The 16,732-nt window shown below is 38.2% G+C and overlaps 1 non-coding gene across 1 annotated transcript; it reads left to right on the top strand.

The window, feature by feature from the left end:
* The first annotated feature begins 16,117 nt into the window (after positions 1-16,117).
* Positions 16,118-16,189, top strand: TRNAC-GCA. Its single transcript has one exon. It is a non-coding gene; the product is annotated as a tRNA-Cys (tRNA).
* Positions 16,190-16,732: the final 543 nt, after the last annotated feature.

The following is a 16,732-nucleotide window of genomic DNA, read 5'->3' as shown; positions in this document are numbered from 1 at the left end:
AATGGACTGGTTGGATCTCCTTGAAGGCCAAGGGTCTCTCAAGAGTCTTCTCCAACACCACAGTTCAAAAGCTCAATTCTTCGGTGCTCAGCTTTCTTCACAGTCCAACTCTCACATCCATACATGACCACTGGAAAAACCATAGCCTTGACTAGACGAACCTTTGTTGGCAAAGTAATGTCTCTGCTTTAGAATACACTATCTAGGTTGGTCATAACTTTCCTTCCAAGGAGTAAGCGTCTTTTAATTTCATGGCTGCAATCACCATCCACTGTGATTTTGGAGCCCATAAAAATAAAGTCTGACACTGTTTCCACTGTTTCCCCCTCTATTTGCCATGAAGTGATGGGACCAGATGCCATGATCTTAGTTTTCTGAATGGTGAGCTTTAAGCCAACTATTTCACTCTCCTCTTTCACTTTCATCAAGAGGCTTTTGAGTTCCTCTTCACTTTCTTCCATAAGGGTGGTGTCATCTGCATATCTGAGGTTATTGATATTTCTCCTGGCAATCTTGATTCCAGCTTGTGCTTCTTCCAGTCCAGCCTTTCTCATGATGTACTCTGCATATAAGTTAAGTAAGCAGGGTGACAATATACAGCCTTGACCTACTCCTTTTCCTATTTGGAACCAGTCTGTTGTTCCATGTCCAGTTCTAACTGTGGCTTCCTGACCTGCATACAGGTTTCTCAAGAGGCAGGTCAGGTGGTCTGGTATTCCCATCTCTTTCAGAATTTTCCACAGTTTATTGTGATCCACACAGTCAAAGTCTTTGGCATAGTCAATAAAGCAGAAATAGATGTTTTTCTGGAACTCTCTTGCTTTTTCCATGATCCAGCAGATGTTGGCAATTTGATCTCTGGTTCCTCTGCCTTTTCTAAAACCAGCTTGAACATCAGGAAGTTCACAGTTCATGTATTGCTGAAGCCTGGCTTGGAGAACTTTGAGCATTACTTTACTGGCATGTGAGATGAGTGCAATTGTGTGGTAGTTTGAGCATTCTTTGGCATTGCCTTTCTTTGGGATTGGAATGAAAACTGACCTTTCCAGTCCTGTGGCCACTGCTGAGTTTTTCAATATTACTGGCATATAGAGTGCAGCACTTTCACAACATCATCTTTCAGGATTTGAAATAGCTCAACTGGAATGCCATGACCTCCACTAGCTTTGTTCGTAGTGATGCTTTCTAAGGCCCACTTGACTTCACACTCCAGGATGTCTGGCTCTAGTGAGTGATCACACCATCGTGATTATCTGGGTCATGAAGATCTTTTTGTACAGTTCTTCTGTGTATTCTTGGTACCTCTTCTTAACATCTTTTGCTTCTGTTATGTGCATACCATTTCTGTCCTTTATCAAGCCCATCTTTGCATGAAATGTTCCCTTGGTATCTCTAATTTTCTTGAAGAGATCTCTAGTTTTGCCCATTCTGTTGTTTTCCTCTATTTCTTTGCGTTAATCGCTGAGGAAGGCTTTCTTATCTCTTCTTGCTATTCTTTGGATGTCTGCATTCAGATGCTTATATCTTTCATTTTCTCCTTTGCTTTTCACTTCTGTTCTTTTCACAGCTATTTGTAAGGCCTCCCCAGACAGCCATTTTGCTTTTTTGCATTTCTTTTCCATGGGGATGATCTTGATCACTGTCTCCTGTACAATGTCATGAACCTCCATCCATAGTTCATCAGGCACTCTATCTATCAGATCTAGTGCCTTAAATCTATTTCTCACTTCCACTGTATAATCATAAGGGATTTGATTTATGTCATACCTGAATGGTCTAATGGTTTTCCCTAATTTCTTCAAGTTAAGTCTGAATTTGGCAATAAGGAGTTCATGATCTGAGCCACAGTCACCTCCTGGTCTTTTTTTGCTGACTGTATAGAGCTTCTCCATCTTTGGCTGCAAAGAATATAATCCATCTGATTTCTGCATTGACCATCTGGTGATGTCCATGTGTAGATTCTTGTCTTGTGTGGTTGGCATGTATAAATGCCAACATTTAAGCGTTAACATGTATAAATTAAGTCATAAGAAGTAACTCATTCCGTGTTTACACAACACCTCAGCAAGTTATAGTAACAGAATCATATAAACCTATTGCACAAGTGTGGAGAAACAGTTTACACCTGGCTTCTCTCTGAATGTGTTATCAAGTCTTTCATTAAATGAAAAAAATCAGCACTGTACCTTTCATTCAGAAGTATGCTGTAGGCTTTAAATAGGTATTCCTTCCTACATTGCACTTTTAATCAATTGACACTGTACTTGAGTTGTCAAAAGCATGTGTTCTTGTGAACATTCTAAATAGAATAAACATTTATAGGTAACTTTCACACATATGAAAATATTTATTTGAGCATTAGTCATGCTTTTTAAAAGTGGTGAATCTGACCAAAAAATGTCTTTTCTCTTCTGCATCTCATTTTTACTTAGGAATATTAAAGTTCTCCCAAAAATTATCTTAACTGTCATACATGCATGAAAAATAACTTCTTTGAATTCTATTTTTCACAATTTTCCGTCTTCAATAGTAATAATTCTGCCCTTGAATCTTATACTTTTACAATGAGGACAAGATTTTTCTTCTAGATCTTCACATGGAATTAACAGCTATTTTTGCCTCAATTTATTAAATTACATTCAAATATAGCTTATTTTAAAACCTAAAATTTAAAAATTCCATGTGAGTGATTTTAGAAATATGAAATTTATATTGATCTTCTTTTGACCCACCAGGAAGTGAAATACTAATGCTAGTTCTTAGTCATGGCCATTCACTAGAAACACCTGGGCAGGGAGGGTTGCTGGTGGGAATCCTTATATTCTGGCTGTGCCTCAGGACAACTGTATTACACCGAAGTGGGAGAACTTGGTACCAATATTTTTAAGTATTTCTAGAAGTTTCCAATATGCAAGCAAGATAGGGAACCACTATGCTAATCTGGTGATTCTCACTTTATTGCACCATTAGAATTACCTATGTATCTTTGAAAACTTTTTTAAAAAGTCAAAAGCCATACTCCATACCAACCAAATTAGGCAGAGCGGACAGAAGTTTTTAAATGTTCCAGATAATTCCATCACATAGCCAAGTTTGAGAACTAGTGCTTTGGATTGAAAATCAATTTATTGGTCCTTTGTGTTAGCGTATTGTTTCGGTTTTATGAGATAGGGAGGCGGTTGAAAGATGGCTGGGAGGGAAAAAATAATTATTGCAATTTTAACAAATGCTCTTTTGTAGATTCTATCTATTTAAGGGCAATTTAATTACAACTTAACTTGTACTGAAGGTGAGATACATGTAACAGAGACTTTTGCACAAAAACAAAAGTGTTTAATAAGGACCTGAAAGGTTTAGGAGAGGAGCATGTGAACCATTACTTAAAGCATCCTTTATACTTTCACAGATGAAATGTGTCATAAAAGGGACAAGCTCATGCCAAAGCAACTGTTTTAGAACTTTTATTTTCTTCCCTTATACATGGTTTTTCTTTTGTTGAAAAGCTAAAGGATCGACAGGTTGTTTCTTTATATCTGTAGGTTGTTTGAGACATACCATGTTCAAAAACTGTTCTGACATTTTAGTCTAAACTGAGCCTGGATTCTTCCAAGTTCTATTACCATATAGATTAAGTTTCAATCCAAGTTTTAAACTTTTGGTTATGCTTTTTCAACAAATATTCCAAAGAAAAGTTACAGTCAGGTCAATTTCTTAAAATGTGCTAGAAAAAAAGCCAAAATAATCATGTACTTTTCCCCCACAATCATTATGTTTGTTCCTACATATGGCCAAATAATATTTGATACAGTTCATAGTCAACTGTGATAATATAAGTAGTCATGCCCAATATTTTCTTTATATAATTCTTTCTGTAGTAAACTACTGATTCAATACAATGTAAAAGATACATAAATTCTAAAATATGGAACAAATAAAAATTTTGAATAAGTTTTCTTATTCCTTAATCATAAGGGCTGTGGAAAAATACATATTAAAATTTGGATCAAAAGTATGAGTTTTACTAAATAGTTCCTTCATGTTCTTAAACTTCTATTTCTACATGTCATCAAAATCACCATCTAGCCCTTAAGGGGTATTATAATTACTTAAGTGAAGATACCCTTGCAAGACTCCTACTACACACAAACACACTCATGCAAAATACATATACACATACCATGTGAAGATTTCCTAAAATTCATCTCTCTACTGGCTTTTTGAAATTATGGAGGTAATTATATTTATACTCCCTGATTTTAACCATATTTCAAAGATCAAACATTGTAGAAATAGAATTAAAACACATTCATGCTTTAATCAAGATCGTTTTCCCTGCTGGAGCTATCATTTGCATCAGGTCAAATATATGAACTCAGATTGAAAATTGTGCAAAAAGCTCAATAACTGTGGCAAAGCATTTAACTAAGATTCTACATGATCAGCCCAAAACAACTTGCGTCCTTCACTCTTTATGGTGATTTACTCACAGACTCCTAGGTTTAGGTTGGATTAGTGTTTTGAAGATAAGCATCTGTACCAGATGACTTCTTAAAGCCCTGTTGAGCACACAATTCAATGAATTGGGAGGAGTCCCCATGTGGGCTTCCCTAGTAGCTCAGATGGTAAAGAATCTGCCTGCAGTGCAGGAGACCTGGGTTCAATACCTAGATTGGGAAGATCCCCTGGATCTTCCCCTGGAATGCAACCCACTCCAGTATTCTTGCGTGGAGAATTCCATGGACAGAGGAGCCTGGCGGCTACAGTCCTTGGGATCAAAAAGAGTCAGACAAGAGTGACTAACATACACACACATGTTAGAAACAGTTTCTCTGGTCTTTCAGATGGTTAAAAATCTGCCTGCAATGCTTTACACCCAGGTTCAATCCCTGGGTCAGGAATATCCCTGGAGAAGGGAATGGCTACCCACTCCACTGGACAGAAGAGCCTGGAGGGCTACAGTCCATGGGGTCAAAGAGTCAGACACGACTGAGCAACTCACACACTTTCTCATGTTAGAAAACCTATCCTTTCATGTCAGTGGAAACTCTTGCTATGATCTTAAACCTCTGATCGGTCTGCTGTAGAGCCCTAGTTGAACCCATGTTTCAGCCATAAGGCATATTTGAATAAAAATTACTGAAATGCATTGCTTGTGGAACAGTGTGTAGATCTCTGAGCTACTGGACTTCAAATTTAATGTCTCGGCTTCCTGATCTTTGACAAGAGAATAACTCTCAGAGATGAAGCTATTTATATCGCCCTTGAATATATACTTTAGGAATTAGCCTGACTCAATCCAGTCATTTTGAAATTGTTTTTAATCAGTAGATAAAACATGAGTTCTGACATTACCCAGACATAAGCATGAGCTTCATCACTTACTGGCTCTCTGACAATGAGTAAATCATGTAATTTCTTAAAGCCTTAGTTTCTTCATTACATAATGGAAATAATAAAACTATCCAGGACTTTAAGATCCAATTAGATAAAGAACAAAGTTTATAGCTACCTAACAAACTGTACACATTAGGCATCAAATTAAAATCTGCTTTCCTCTTTGATACGTGTAAAGGAAGAGAAATCTGGATTCTGAGAGTAAGCTGATTTGAAGAGTGATAAAATAAACATTATCAGAGTGGCAAATATAAAAACTATATAAAACTAAAATATTTTTCAATGTTCTATGTAATTCCATTCCATTTCCTTCTTTGACCCCCTTTCTACTGTTTTTCTCACTCCTCTGGTGGTTGCACTCTCTTCTATTTAGCTTAACCATCCCATGTGAACAGATGCATATTTTTGCTTTTGTGCCTAAAAATATTTTAAAACAAATACACGAAGATTATATATATATATATATATATATATATATATATATATACACACACACACACACACACACACACATACATAATTGTTTTTCTGGTATATCTATTAGAATATCTCTAAAAAATATACCTTTATGCCCACAGCAAAGACAAAAATGTGACAAATCAAGAAAATTAGAAGCAGCCTCACATTCCTGACTTAATCTAAAAGCACATATACTCATGCTTCTGATGTATTTTCTTTTTTCTTTTTTTTAATTTAAATTTATTTATTTTAATTGGAGGCTAATTACTTTACAATATTCTATTGGTTTTGCCACATCACCTACTCTTTCAAAGCTGAAGATGGTATGGTAGTCCTAAAAGGAGTGAAAAAGTTAAAAGATTATCAGTGTACCTATTATGAAGCCCTACTAGATATATATCAATATATCTATGATTTTTGTTCAATTGATACATAAAAACTAATAATTTTTCTCTTGGAAAACTGTGACTCAAGAATATTATTAGATTTACCTAGCTTTTATTACAGACATTGGCATGAACAATTCGCCTTCCTAGACATTTTTTTGCTCAGAATATGGCAAAAATAACCGCTTTAAAAGAAAATCTATTGAAATAGATTTAGGTGTCTTTTTTCCCCATCTTATGTTTATAATGGGAGAATGCAATGACAATTCGCTCCAGTACTCTTGCCTGGAAAATCCCGTGGAGGGAGGAGCCTGGTAGGCTGCCCTCCATAGGGTTGCTAGGAGTCAGACACGACTGAGTGACTTCACTTTCACTTTTCACTTTCATGCATTGGAGAAGGAAATGGCAACCCACTCCAGTGTACTTGCCTGGAGAATCCCAGGGACGGGGGAGCCTGGTGGGCTGCCGTCTATGGGGTCACACAGAGTCGGACACAACTGAAGCGACTTAGCAGCAGCAGCAGCATGTTTATAATGTTCTGTGTATAAAGATTTCAAATCACTCTTTATCCCAAGACTCTGAGGATTTCAATTAGTATCATACAACTTTTCTTTTTTTTAGAGCTTAAATAGATTTATGACATCACAAAAGTACGAACCAATCATGACTGTAATGCTTTGTGGTCTCAAGTCTTAGATAATCTTCTCTTTTCAATTCACTTTACCTTTATTTTGAAAAATATTGAAAATCAGCCTTTAAGTGGTCATATTAAAATGCTTTGTTCTAATTATAGAAAAGGTCACCAGACAAATCCCAGATGAGGTACATTTTATGAAATACCTAAGCAGTTCAACTCAAAATGATAAGGTCAGAAAATAAATAAAATTCTGAGAAACTGTCAATAGAGTTAAAGCAACATAGCTACTTAATATAATGCAGTATCCTAGAGGGGACCATGAAACAGAAAGAGAAACTTAGGTTAAAAATGGAGTAAAGTATGGATATTATTTAAATGATTGCAACAAACTCACCATAGTGGTATAAGCTGTTAATAATAGAGAAAACTAGCTATGGGGTATATGGGAATTCTAAGTACCATCTTTCCAATTTTTCTGTAAATCTAAAGCTTCTCTAAAATATAAATTTAATTTAATACTGCCTTTCAGCAATTCATGTTAGTTGTTTGATGTCAACTTGAAATCTTAAAATAGTGTTCAAATTCAAAGCAACAAATGGTTACTCATCATTCAGATTGGAAAATTTCCTTGCCTTGAAATTTACTATCTTGTGCAGATAATATGTCGGGGAAGGCAATGGCACCCCACTCCAGTACTCTTGCCTGGAAAATCCTATGGACAGAGGAGCCTGGAAGACTGCAGTCCATGGGGTTGCTCAGGGTTGGACAGGACTGAGCGACTTCACTTTCACTTTTCACTTTCATGCATTGGAGAAGGAAATGGCAATCCACTCCAGTGTTCTTGCCTGGAGAATCCCAGGGACGGGGGAGCCTGGTGGGCTGCCGTCTATGGGGTTGCACAGAGTTGGACACTACTGAAGTGACTTAGCAGCAGCAGCAGATAATATGTACAAGGAAGAAATGTTTCAAAGAACAATCAAAGAGTAATATACAATTAAGGGACAAAATGAGATCAGACCAAAAAATGCTTGGCATTGAGAGGTAAATGTGTTAAAAAGTGAGCATTCTCAGAAAGTACTTCTGGGTGGTAGAGCTTCACTGTACAATAGAACTTTTTGTGATGATGGAAATAATTATGTGTGTAGCCACAATAAGAACACATAGCCACAAAACACAGGTGGCTGTCAAACATATAAAACACGGCTAGGATACATGAAGAACTAAATGTTTTATTTTACTCCATTCAAATTAGTCAGTGCAGGTTAGCATATGAACTGAACACAAAAGTCTAAGTAAAAGCTAGATGGACATTCCATTTCAGTGCAAAGATGCCGTAGGGTTAAATGAGAGACTACATTGTGGGACAGCGAGTAGATCTTTGAGCTCCTGGTTCAACCAATGCTAAATCCTGACTTACATCTATACTTCTCTTCTTTATGTTTATTATTTTTTAGTCTTTTTGGCTGTACCACACAGCATATAGGATCTTAGTTCCCTGAGCAGAGATTGAACCTGCACTCCCTGAATTGGCAGCTTGAAGTCTTAACCTCTTGACCAATAGTGAAGTCCCTCCCATCTGTACTTCTGATTTGAATCAAGTCATTTCCTGTATAACCCAGTTTTAATTGGAGCTTTGTATTTTTTTGTTTGTTTGTTTTTATTTGCCACGTCGTGTCTGACTCTGCAATGCCACGGGCTATAACCCTCCAGGTTCCTCTGTCCATGGGATTGTCCCAGCAAGAATACTGGAGTGGGTTGCCATTTCCTTCTCCAAGGGGTCAAACTCACTTCTTCTGCATTGGCAGGCATTGGCAGGTGGATTCTTTACTGCTGAGACACCAGGGAAGGTTTCTATAACGTGTAGCCAAGAGTACCCAAACTCAACCATGAAGATTAAATGAGAAGTGCCAGCAGTTACTCAGTAGATTCTAGATGCTAGTAAACGACACTCCTTCCTTTGCCCTCCTCTTTAACCACTTTCCTTATATCTGTTGTGTTTGTACTTCCATGATTTTGCTTCCAGACTGTTCCCTTCTTACCCACATCACCAATTTGAATCCTTCTCACTTTTTTAGTTCCAACTCAACTGGAGTCTTTTTCACAAAGCTCATCAGCTCATGAGGAAGTCTCATCTTCTCAGTCTCTATATAACTTGCTCCCAATATGCCTCATCTGAGCCAATCCCTGTCCTGTATTTCCTGCCATCAGAGTCTTTTTGACCAGTAGCTACAGTGCCCATTGGAGTCCCTGGATGTTCTGAACTGCAGTTGAAGGTGAAGCCCTTTCTGGTCTTGGACATTAAAGGAGGAAATTCCAGGGCTTCTGCTGGTGATGTCTCACAGAAGACTTACCTGTAGCTGAAAAAGATGGAGCAAGGAGTGACAAGATCAGCAGTGATAACATGCAAGATCCAGATTCTAAAAACTGATTATTTTTCCCACATGTGCTTTTGTCCCTTCAATTGCTCTTTTAATTCCCTCAACTGACCCTACTTGTTCAATAAGCCCTTGTCTATCTTAAGTTCTTTATCATTGGATGTCTATCTGGCTACTCAATTTGCGTGTTTTTCTTAATGCCAAAATATATAGAAAACATGGATTTATTTTTACTTCCTCTACTTCCTTACCTTAACTCCTTTTTAATCTTTCACCTACTGAAATTAGGTTTTTATCTTTACCATACTTCTGAAGTCACTTATATAAAATTTAGATATATTGTTTATCTTCAAAATGCAATGTTAAATTTTCAGTCCTTCTCTTAAAGCTCTGGGCAATAGTTGACACATGTTTTTCACTTGTCTCCCAGGATATTATACACACCTGGCTTCCTCTTTACACACTATATGTTCCCTTCCAAGTCTTTGCACACTCTTCTTTTCCTTTCCAGCTTCTAATATTGAAGAGCTTCAGAGTTTCATCCTTGCCATCTTCTCTTCTGCATCTTCATTCATGACCTAATGACTTAACCCAGTACAACCCCAGCTATATGTAGATGACTCCCAAATGTATGTCTTAGCTCACATCTCTAGAGTCCACCTGCAATGACGGAGATGTGGTTTGATCTTTGGGTCAGGAAGATCTCCTGGAGAAGGAAATGACAATCCATGCCAGTATCCTTGCCTGGAAAATTCCATGGATTAAGAGGAGCCTGACAGGCTACAGTCGATAGGGTTGCAAAAAGTTGGACATGATTGGGCTTGCATTCATTCATTCACATCTTTAGTCCTTCTTCTGAGCCCTAGACTCAGACATCAGTCTACTGGATACCTCCATCTTGAAGCCAAATAATCTCTCATATTTAACACATTCAACACCAACTCTGTATCTCTGCCTCCAAAGAAAGAAAGAAAGTGTTAGTGAGTCATGTCTGACTCTCTGTGACCCCATGGACTATAGCCTGCCAGGCTCCTCTGTCCATGGAATTCTCAAAGCAAGAATACTGGAGTGAGTTGCCATTTCCTTCTCCGGGGGGTCTCCTCAACCCAGAAAATGAACCTGGGTCTCCTGCATTGAAGACAAACTCTTTACCATCTGGGCCACCAGGGAAGGCTGCGTCCAAACCTACCAAGATAAATGGCACAACCAACCACCATCCACCAACTGTGCAAGTAAAAATCTAGATATTATCCTAGACATTTCCTTTTCTACTATCTCACACCTACTATATCATCAAACTCCATTAGTACTATCTTCAGAATATACCCTTCAGCTGGCCTCTTCCCATCACCTCTATCACCAACACTTTTCAAGACTCCAGCCTCCATTTCTTAGCCAATTACTATAGTGCAGTCTCCTGGCAAATTTCCCTACACTCCATGGGCTCCACTACCCTTAATTCCTCACACAGCAGGCACTGGCAGAAGAGGCTTTTTAGAGAATGTGTGTTACCATTTACTTGTTCAAAACCCTTCAGTTAATGCTTAGCAAACTTAGAATTAAATGTTTTCATTTTCCTACTCTTTCTGCAATCAGATTCTAATATTCTTATCTGACTCAGTCCTGCCACCGGAGTCTGTCTTGTTTTTCCCTCAGGGATGTCACTCTGCCTTTTCTCTGCTTGGAACATTGTCCAACAGAATATCACACAGTTTCCTCTTTCATATTGTTCGGGCATTTGCTCTAAAATCTCCTCAGAGCAGCCTCCCCTGACTACACTTCCTAAGATACAGTGCCTATGCTTCTCATGATCTCTTTCTCTAGCTTGTTTTGTTTTTCTCCATAGCACTAGTGATTACTGGAAATTATAGTGCATATTTGTTCATGTGTGAATTTATTACAATCTCCTCTAAGAGAATGAAAGGTGCATGAGGATATGAGACATGTGACTCATAACTTTTCCTCATTTCTAAAGGACAGTGCCTAACACCTAACAGATGATAATGATAAATACTTGTTGCATAAATATTTATGGTTAAATTCCGATGTAAACCTGATTTAAGAATAAAAGTGTACTATTTTGTGATTCATTGAAAGATGGCTGGAGGGCTCCTTCATGCAAGCAACTTTGTCTGATGATTTTGCAACACTGCTCGTTTACATGATTGACTCCATTCTTAAAGACTGGGGTCAAGACTAGTGCATATTGGCATACCTATCCTTTCATTTGGCTTCCCAGATGGTTCAGTGGTCAAGAATCTGCCTGCCAAGCAGGAAACATAGATTCAGTCCCTGGATCAGGAAAATCCCCTGGAGGAGGAAATGGCAAACCACTCCAGTATTCTTGCCTGGGAAATCCCAAGGACAGAGGAGCCTGGTGGGCTACAGTCCATGGGATCACAAGGAGTCAGACACAACTTAGCAACTAAAGGGCGGCGGCGGCAGCAGCATCCTCTCATTCATGGTCTGTTTCTCATCAGGCGATCAGTAAATTTTGATCACCTAAGAGCAAAAGCTCAAATTAATTGACTGATCTTAGGCTTATTGACTGGATATGATCCTACATTTTATGTTGGTATTACTAGTGTCTGGAGTATTGGAGGCCAAGAGACAAGCACACATGCATTGTGGGTAAGAATCGCTGATCCTAAGATAGAAAGGAAATTAGGAGGATTTCACAGAAAGGGAGAGAAGCCTTCTTTTCCTCAATCAAGTCTAAGCCAAATGAGAGAGTGGTGAAGATGGGCAAATGGAACACTAATACTATTTTTATTAAATCAGGTTGCTTATATGAATAGCAACACTGAGTTTTCAAATACTGAAACTCAGACTTACCTGGTCTTTCCATTCACACTCTGAATAAATAAATACAAACTCTCAAATTGGGGTTCTAATCCTGCCTAACCTTAGACAAAGGAGTATGCGATATGCTCCTTGAAGACATCTGTATAACCAACTTTTGCTAAAAGATTTCTCAGCTGGAATTCAGTTCTTCTCTTCAAAGGAAAAGTGAGTGAAGGACTGGAGAAAGGCTATGGGTTTTATGCTAATGAATGTCACTCCATATGGAAATACAAAGAAATGTGAACAAAGGTTTTGCTAAGTATAAGGCACTGGGATTTCCCTGGCGGTTCAGTGGTTAAGGTTTCACCTTCCGCAGGGATACAGTTTCTATACTTGGTTGGGAAGCTAAGGTCCCATGTGCCTCGTGGCCAATTCACCAAAATATAAAACTAGAGCAAATTTTTAATAAATTCAATAAAGATTTTTTAAAAAGAAGATGTCCCAAATCATGGAAGACAAATGATATCCCTGGCCCATAGAACCTAAAGATAAAAACAAAAGTTCAAATGATTTTCCTGTAGTGAACTAACTAGTACACAGAAATGTTTTAAAATCAGTGAGAGGAAAGTAAGTCAGAGATTCCCTCTGACTTTGTGATCTGAACACTGTCTTTTGAAAATTTCTATGTACCAATTATTGATGTCACAATAACACCATAGTGGTAACACCACAAAACAAACAACCACAAAACTTCAGGGGTAATCAACAATAATTGTTCTCTGTGCACACATCTGTAATTAAGTGGAGGTCAGCTAAGGGACTCGGCTAACCTTGGTGTGCTTGCTCAGATACCTGGAGCTCAGCTGGCTCTTTGGTTGACGTAGTCTAGTTTTGGCTGGGGTGACCAGGGCAACTTGGCATTTTTCATGTGCCATTTAAGACCAGGAGGCTGACCCAGACTATCTTCTGGCAAAGACTCAAGAAAAAGTAAATTGAAGCATGCAAGGGCTCTTACTATCTAAGTTTAAAACAGGAATACCTTCACTGCTATCATTCCATGGACAAAAGCAGGATTAATGGCTGAATTCAGAATAAAGGGGTGGAGATATACACAACTTTCCTTTTTCAAAGGAAAATGCATGGTCACAAGGCAAAGGGCATGGATGTGTTGGGGGTGAGGGGAGAATTGGAACCATCAATACAGTCTACCATAATGTAGGTTTGAGAGTGACTGCATTTCTAAAATCTAAATAATGCCAGAAGAAAGATACACAAATAGCTAAACTATAGCTGATTTCTCCTTACCCCAAACATTTACAACATATCCGGTGTACTCTCATCATTATCTTAACAGCAAATGCATAGTTTAAAAACAAACTTTTTTAATGATAAAGAATTTGTCATCACATAGCCATCCACTATAGATGTTGAAACACTTCTTAGAGAGGAAACTCAACATTCCTGATAATTCCTAATGGGGAGTCATCATACAGAGTTAGCTCATGCAGAAGAATAAAAAGCAAACCCAGTGAGTTAGGAAACTACCCACAGGTCCAAATGAGGGGGTTGCAACTGAAACAGGAGTAAGAAGTATTGTATGGTCAGATTGGCAGTCCTAGCACTAGTTAAGTGACTGAGCTGCAGGAGAGATAAGTCTGATCCAAAGGGTTTGGATTCACATATATGAAGCCAGGGAACCAGAATAACTATGCCAAAGAAGAAATGAAGACTCTTAAACAGCAAACATTGGTATCTCTGGTATCCCCATACCTCAGCTCATATATTATTTATTCCTTCACCTTCCAGGTGACCTGATTTCTAAAAATGTTGTTCAGTCACTTAGTTGTGTCCAACTCCTTGTGACCACATGGACTGCAGCACACCAAGCTTCCCTGTCCTTCACAATCTCCTGGAGTTTGCTCAGACTCATGTCTATTGAGTCAATGATGCCATCCAATCAACTCATCTTCTTCTGTACCCTTCTCCTCCTGCCCTTCAGTTCTGTTCAGTTCAGTCACTCAGTCATGTCTGATTCTTTGCGACCCCATGGACTGCAGCACACCAGACTTCCTGTCCATCCCCAGCTCCTGGAGCTTGCTCAAACTCATGTCCATTGAATCAGTGTTTCCATCCAACCATCTCACCCTCTGCTGTCCCTTTATCCACCTGCCTTCTATCTTTCCCAGCACCAGGGTCTTTTTTAAGGAGTCAGTTCTTTGCATCAGGAGGCCAGAGTATTGGACCTTCAGCTTCAGCATCAACCCTTCCAATAAATATTCAGGACTGATTTCCTTTAGTTTTGACTGGTTGGATCTTCTTGAAGTCCAAGGGACTCTCAAAAGTCTTCTTCAAAACCACAGTTCAAAAGCATCAATTCTTTGGCACTCAGCTTTTTTATGGTCCAAGTCTCACATCCATACATGACTTCTGGAAAAACCATAGCTTTGATTATATGAACTTTTGTTGGCAAAGTGATATCTCTGCTTTTTAATACACTGTCTAGGTTTGCCTTAGTTACTTTTCTTCCAAGAAGCAAGTGTCTTTTAATTTCATGACTGCAGTCACAGATTCCCTAAAAGTCTCAAAACAAAATTTTTAATTAGATTTTACTTAGAGATATAGAAAAATGGTGCTTGCCAAGAATACTAGCATAAGAAGATTCAGTTATGTATTAAAATTGCACTCATTGTAGATGAAACAAGAGTACAGAAAGTGAAGAGTTGGTAAAAGGACACGGGGTAGCAGAGAGGTGGGAAGAGAAAAGGAAGGAAGGAGGGAAGGAAAGAAGGGAAGAAGTAAAGAAGACATGGATGAAAAAGAAAGAAGAAAAAATAATAGGTAGAAGAGTCATATTGAACTAGAGCATGAATTGTCTTTTTTACAAAAAGAAAAAATAAGATCAAACGTTGGCCTCTTATTGCTTCGATTTTTCTTATTCACCACAGTAGACAGGGAAAATGATGGCAAAGGTTTTAGGAAAGTGAGTATTAGGGGAACTTAGGCCACCATTTGCTCTGAGATTGATTCTAAACTTGAGTGTGCATTTTACAAAACCAATACACACACCATTGGGTCAATAAGTTTAAGTTTAGTGAATGTGTTTACTATCAATGAGTTTGTAGAGCAAGTGTATAATGAAAATGTGTTCTGCCCATGAGTATATATTATGGGTATGAATTACAGTAAGACTTATGGTATCAATGGATTAAATTACAGCTTACTTACTCTGTTTAAATGAAATCCCAGTTAAATTATCAAAAGTCATGGTCAGGCCATTTGAATAGATAAGTGATAAGCATAGATAAAAACTGCAGCTTTTCCATTGTATCAACAATATTTACTCTGAAAAACAAACTAAGTAATTTAACTGTTGTTTATGTCATAAGTGGAAAAAGCTAGCTTTATTATACTTCTTAGGCCAAGAATGCAATTGAAATTCTTTAATGATATCTGTTTCTAAAGGAGATCAGTCCTGGGTGTTCATTGGAGGGACTGATGTTGAAGCTGAAACTCCAAATGCTTTGGCCACCTGTTGTGGAGAGCTGACTCATTTGAAAAGACCCTGATGCTGGGAAAGATTGAGGGCAGAAGGAGAAGGGGACGACAGAGGATGAGATTGTTGGATTGCATCACCAACTCAATGGACATGAGTTTTTGTAAACTCCAGGAGTTGGTGGTGGATAGGTATGCCTGGCGTGCTTCGGTCCATGGAGTCGCAAAGAGTCAGACAGGACTAAGCAATTGAACTGAGCTAAACTGAACTGAATGATATATGTTCAGTCTGCACCATCCAACTCACTTTCACCTTAGAAGAAAATTACTTGGGTCAAAAGTCATTGGTTTAAGTCCTTAGGTATATTATGAGACAAGAATGTTACATTCAAAAGCCATTATCAAGTTTCTGATAGAGGCTTTTGTGACAGAAATTCTAATTTTGTAGTCAGAGTCATCAATGAATATCATGGAGATTTAGGCTTTCACTCCTACACTCAGATTGTTAATTCAGTAGAAATGTGTCACAACCCAGTTATTCTGATAAGCTTATGCATTTTTTTTTTTACTGTAGCATTACTTTGGGGGATTCCCTGGTGGCTCAGACGGTAAAGCGTCTGCCTGCAACGCGGGAGACCCAGGTTCGATTCCTGGGTGGGGAAGATCCTCTGGGGAAGGAAGTGGCAATCCACTCCAGTACACTTGTCTGGAACATTCCATGGACGGAGGAGCCTGTTAGGCTACAGTCCTTGGGGTCGCAAAGAGTTGGACAGGACTGAGCGACTTCACTTTTTTTCTTTCTTTTTATCTTCACTTTGGCTTCATCTACATACAAAAGTTATTTTTGTCCATAGCTCCCCGAGAACATCAGTGTACTTTCTCTTTCATGTGTTTTCTTGGAAATGCAGCCTGTTGAAAGAAGCAAGTGACAACCTTCAAATTTATTCCACCTAAGTCTATAAAGCATCCATCTCTATGAAGATTGCTATGGATTTTTGTATTTCAAATTAGTAAGCCGTGTTCTTCCAGTAAGTTTGATACTATTTACAAATTAATCCTAGACCTATAAAAAAGTAGAAGTTGACAAAACCTTAAACAGAATAAAATTTATTTTTAATAGATGTGTATATCAGCTGTGGTAATAGATGAATCCTGACATTTTATTTTAAATTTTTATTGAACATGAACATGAATGTTGCTCAGTC

Source organism: Bubalus bubalis, chromosome 1, assembly GCF_019923935.1.
Source record: "Bubalus bubalis isolate 160015118507 breed Murrah chromosome 1, NDDB_SH_1, whole genome shotgun sequence".
Lineage (NCBI taxonomy): Eukaryota > Metazoa > Chordata > Mammalia > Artiodactyla > Bovidae > Bubalus > Bubalus bubalis.
Note: the sequence above shows the minus strand (reverse complement) of the source record. Positions and strands in the feature narration are given on the sequence as shown.